This window comes from Juglans microcarpa x Juglans regia, chromosome 6S, assembly GCF_004785595.1.
Source record: "Juglans microcarpa x Juglans regia isolate MS1-56 chromosome 6S, Jm3101_v1.0, whole genome shotgun sequence".
Taxonomy (NCBI): domain Eukaryota; kingdom Viridiplantae; phylum Streptophyta; class Magnoliopsida; order Fagales; family Juglandaceae; genus Juglans; species Juglans microcarpa x Juglans regia.
This window is the reverse complement of record NC_054605.1, coordinates 9,340,229-9,345,909: the sequence shown is the minus strand read 5'-3', so window position 1 is coordinate 9,345,909 and position 5,681 is coordinate 9,340,229.

Genomic DNA, 5,681 nt, shown 5'->3' with positions numbered 1-5,681 from the left:
GGGGAAAAGGAGATCTAAAGGATTCAATACCTACAAACAATTCTACTTTACACTTGCTGAAATCCATACGTGTCGCACGTTGATTGGACAGTGTAAACCCATTATAATCACCAGGACCAACTCCTAGGCGCTCTCAAATAACATTGAATGACTAGATGTCGAGGGAAAGGGAAGTGTTTTTCTTGTTTCGAGTAGAAAACGGTTGTGTTTTGTGAAGTTGGGAGAAAAAGCAAAATTATTGCGCAAGTCAGCCAAAATTTGGCATCACGTGAATGTGCAGAAATGAAATCTCAGAAAAGGCTCTAACATATTTTCATCTGCACTCTTGGATACAAGAGGCATCTTTCCATACAAAAAGAGTTAACTCTCAAACCAAACCAAGCCTTAATTATTATTATTTTTTTTTTTTACATGAACGCACTATGCGAGAGCTTTTTTTATTTGTCATGGAGAAAATAGGTTTAATTCAAATACGAACCATGATTTTTGAAGCACTTCAAATTTGGATTGTTGTAAAACATGATTTGCAATATCTTGAAAATTGTTTTAAGGTGGTCAATAAAATTGTTGATGTAGTGTTTCGCAAGCCCAGTAGTTCCTCAAAGCCCAAGTTCCACGTCGCCTGCAACTATGAAGGAAGGGAGGCTCTGGTGACTACCGGGCTCACTCTGATGCCTAAGTCAGTGGGTTATTCTTTGGCCTAGAAAAGAGAAATATAGAGCATGGTAAGATTATTAGACAGATTGAGTCAAGAGACCCCCGTCGAAGGGTTCTCTCTTATTTATACCTGATTCGGGTTCTTCCATGGAGGGAGATCGTGGCTTGTCAGGCGTCAGGCCTGCCACCACTCATTCTTTGTCGCTCCAGTAGGTGTCTGTTTGTGGCATAGTGGGAGATCATGATGCGTGAGTAGTGTTAGGTCTATCTAACCGCCACTTCCCTATCATGCCAGCATGCACCAGATCGCGAGCGAGCCGTCCTTTGTTCGTGGAATGGGACATCGCATGCTGCCACCTCCCTGCCATGTAAGTGTGTGCCAGATCATGGGTGAACCATCCTTTGTATGCAGAACGTGCCGTCGCGCGCCGAATTCAATGATACTGGCAGGGGTTGGATCTGTGACCCTGGGACCAGGCGCGTGCCGCTGTCTGAACGTAGGTGTGCGTTCGGCCAAGTGATTTGGTTTGTCAATTCGCCGACCCCCTGGACGTACGTTCCCTCTGATGCTCCTAAGCCCGCGTTGACAGGCCACCTTGGGTTGGTTTGTACTCGTTTCCCGATCCTCTCGCCCCAGCGTCCCAACTTCCTCCAATGGGCCAATAATTTCGTAACTTGGCCCCCTTTGGACTCGGGCCTTTCGGGAATGTATTGCACGCTTGGTCTTTAATTCTATGGCCCAGGATCTTTAGCTCCCTCCTTTCGACCCGGGCTCAATGGTTGGGCTTTCCTAGGTTCAGGCCCTTCTAGGATGGGCTTCCCTCACAGTACCCCGTGAATTCCTACCACGGTCACGGGGTGGGACTTCCATTCTTTGTTATTACGATTCCGCCCCTTTGGCTTCCATTGTTCAAGGTTTCTCGAGCCCCCCCCCCTCGGCCACTTTTAGTTCCTCTGATTCGATTCCAACTGGTTAGACTTCTCAAGGCTCCTTGCTTGCTCAATAAATGCATCTTCTCATTCCTGGCGATTGTCCGATGAGACATGCAGGCTATTCCTCTTGACGCTCTGGCATCTTACTGGTGCATGCCGCACACTCCTTTGTCTCAACAGCTACTACTCATGCCGTTATTTCGGCTACTGGTGCTGCGTGGCACTTGCCGACATCACTGACCTAAGCATCATTTCGCTTCCCTAGTCTCCTCTTTCCACTTTCTTCTCCTATTTAAACCGTTTTCCTCCCTCATTTTCTCCTTCCAACTTCGTTCTGCCTTTCCTGACTGTTATCCACTTCTCTCAGTTCTTTCTTCCTTTTCTACCATTTGTTCTTAGTTTCTTAGCAGCTCTTTCCTAACCCCTTTCTCTCGTTCAACAGTTCTTCCTTCGCCCTCAATTCACCACCTCTCTTCCACATTCTTCCTTTTCAATGGCTCCCACCGACGTCACTGCTTCATTCTTCGGGGGGAAACGTTGGGTTTCCTCTTTTTGACTGCTCCTGACCTTTCGTTCACCGTTGGAAGGAATTTCCTGGGTAGCGTCCCCCTTTTAAGTCCCGCCCCTCTCTTCGAAACGACTGAGGGTGCGCTATGACTCTCCCTGCAGAGCGGTGTCGCCAAGGGCACCACTCCTTCTAGGGGTCGGGTCGAGGAGTCTGGAAGTCACTCCCAGTCGTCTCACGGCCAGGAGTCCATTTGCGTTGAGGTTCCAGCACCCTCGTCATGGGGGACGACATCCTTCCCGAGTGGTCCCATTCCTGTTGCTGGTCCTTCTGCTTCAACCAATTCCCGACCTGTCAAATCCTTCCAAAGCTCATTGCCTTCTTTCGTAGAACAATTGGAAGCTTGCGACCTCCAGGTGGCGTTTTTCCCCTCCCTGGAGCAGCACTTCTCCCAAGAGCCCAGCTCGTTCGCAACCTTCGCCTCTTTTAAGGACACTCTTCAGTCTCCTTGGGCAAGTTCGCCGACCGTGCTCCGGAACGTAGAGCCGCCACCCTCTAGATACTCAACCCAAAGGGGGACCGAGGACAAGGGAGGCGAGATGTTCCTGAGGTTTAGGTCTCATGAGGGAGAACGGAGCCCTTTCCCAGCCTCCACTTCTAGGGACAACGAGTCGGCCCCTGCGCCAAGTTCCCCCCGAGTCCCTGATCAGAAAATGTCCGTAAGGGTGCAATGGGCAATGAAGGCGAAGGTGACTCGATTACCGAACCCGAGTAGAGCGAGACAGAGCCTGGCCCGTCCAAGGTCGGAAGCTCAGAAGGGGGGCCACATGGGTTTACCTTTCGACGTGAGGAAGAATGGAGTACAGGAAGCAAGGAAGGCAAGGATTCGACTCCCGATGCCTCTCCTACTACGGCCCGAAGCTTGGTAGACGATCCTCCCCAAGTTATCGACCTGAGCGATGATGATGATTCCGAGGCTTCAACTCCTGTGGTGCCCGGGCCATTGACCAGACTTGGGAGTCTCTCCCCAATTTTTTTTGGCAGCTGGTGATTACCGGACCTTCATCCTCCTTAAGGGCAAAGGGTGTGCCACCTCTGACCGCAGCCCTGGATAAAGTCCAGGCCGACGCATCCGACCACATAGGCCGCATGCTGAGACCCTTGTTCGCCTAGGTATGCCCACCTTTTCCAGACTTGTTTCCCTCTTGTTCGCGACTAACATTGTTACTGACCGAACCCCCCTCCTTTTTTTTTGTTGCTTTCTGCCTTCATAGGCTGCAAACCAACTGGCCGGGACGATAGGGAACGAGTTGGGAGAGCTGGAGGAGGCCAACCGGGGGCTCGGTTCTATAGGGCGCTTTGGGTACTTTAAACTGAAGCAGGTGGCTCAGTGGATAAAAGACCTGAAGACCGACCGGAAGGAACTAGTGAAGGAGGTAATGTTCATGAAAGAGCAAAATGAGGATTTGGAGGCAGCCGTCACGAGGCAAAAAGAGAAGAAGAAGCTCAAAGGCCTTTTGCACGATGTCGAGCAAGACCTATCCCATCTGGCGTCGAAGAAGAAGAGGCTCGAGGAGGCTAGCATTTCCTCCAAGCAAAACTTGGCCACTCAGAAGGCTGAGTTGAGTGCCGCTCTTGTGCAGCTGGAGCCAGCCCAACAGGAATTGTTGAAGTCCCGAGAGGAGTCGAGTCTATCCAGAAGGAGATTGAACAGTCCTGCCAAGGCCGTGCTTTAGTAGCAGGGCAGCGCTCAAAGCTATTATATGAGACCATCAGGCATTCTCACGAAACTCGACACTTAAGAGAGCAGTTACGGCGGGCGACCGTGCCCATTGGCTGGGAGATTGCCAACTTGAAGTCTCAATTGGGTGACGTTGACAGGTTTTCTAAAGAGATCTGATCCTGGGTCACGAACACTAATGCCATCTGGGACGCTGCTTGGTCATACGGCCATAGTGACGGCCTGAAGAGGATGCAACAACATCTGTTGTAGCATCCCGAGCTGGACTTGTGAACCTTGTCCTTAGCGTCCCTGCCTCCCGATCTTGAGGAGCAGGCCTTTGGTAGAAACTTCGGGAAGCCCATATATCCTTCATTCCTTCCGAGAGCTCCTCCAGCTCCTTCGTCCCAATGATAGGCCTTCTTTTTGTGCGCTTCTTGTAATTTTTGTGCTTCATTTTTTTTTTTTTTTTTTTTTTTGCGAGCATAGCCCCTTGTACTTTGTATGTTTTGACAATGTGAATGAAAGCATGTTTCCAGTTCTTATTACATTCCTTTGCCTTGTACTTTCTGTGCTTTCACAATTTGAACAAAACCTTGTTTTTGTTTCCTACACGTTCCTAGTGGGGCTCTGGGCCAGGCCTTGAGATACGGGATCCCACCTCATTAAATTTGGGTTGGTTCGAAGACATGGGACTGGAACTTTACCCTGTGGCAGGCAAAGGGACATGGCTCTGTTGCAGCAAGGGTCGGTTCTAAGTCTGGGGACTGGGACCTGACCCCGCAGCGAGTCAAGGGACCAGTCTTCCTGCAAGTGTTGGGACTCGGCTTAGTTGGAGTAGGGGTCGGTTCCAATTCCTGGGACTGGGAACTTACCCTGCAGTGAGTCAAGGGACCCGTTTTCTCGTCAGTGTAAAGACTCGACTTTTATCGAGTCAAGGGACCCGTCTTCTTGCTAGTGTAAGGACTCGACTTTTATCGAGTCAAGAGACTCATCTTCTTGCGAGTGTTGAGACTCAGCTTAGTTGGAGCAATGGTCAGTTCTGAGTCCTGAGATTAGGAACTTACCCCGCAGCGAGTCACGGGACCCGTCTTCTCAAAAGTGTAAGGGATTGACTTTTATCGAGTCAAGAGACCCGTCTTCTTGCGAGTGTAAGGACTCGACTTTTATCTAGTCAAGGGACCCGTCTTCTTGCTAGTGTCGGGACTCAACTTAGTTGGAGCAAGCGTTGGTTCCGAGTCCTTGGACTGGGAACTTACCCGCAGCAAACCAAATGACTCGTCTTCTTGCGAGTGTAAGGACTCGACTTAGTTGGAGTAGGGGTTGGTTCCACGTCCTGGGACTGGAAACTTACCCCTTAGCAAGTCAAGGGACTCGTCTTCTTGCCAGTGTAAGGACTCGAGTTTTATCGAGTCAAGAGACCCGTCTTCTTGCGAGTGTGTGGACTCGACTTTTATCGAGCCAAGGGACCCGTCTTCTTCCGAGTGTTGGGACTTGGCTTAGTTGGAGCAAGGGTCGGTTCCGACTTTTATCGACCGTTCTGGTCACGATGTATTCTAGAAGTTCAAGTTCCTCCTTGCCTGACGCAGCCCTTGCCAAATAGTCTGCCTTCTAATTCTCTACCCTCGGAACCTGTTGAAGGTTAAAGTAGCAAAAACGATACTGCTCGTCGCAGACCAATTAGAGGTATTTCTTCAACCTTTCCCTCTTCGTAGCAAACTGCCCTAGAACTTGGTTGACCACAACTTGGGAATCGACTCTTACTTCTATCTTTTCTACTCTGAGTAACAGCACGATTGTCATCCCCGTTAGGAGCGCTTCATATTCGGCCTCATTATTTGTCACTTTGAAGGCCAACCTGATTGC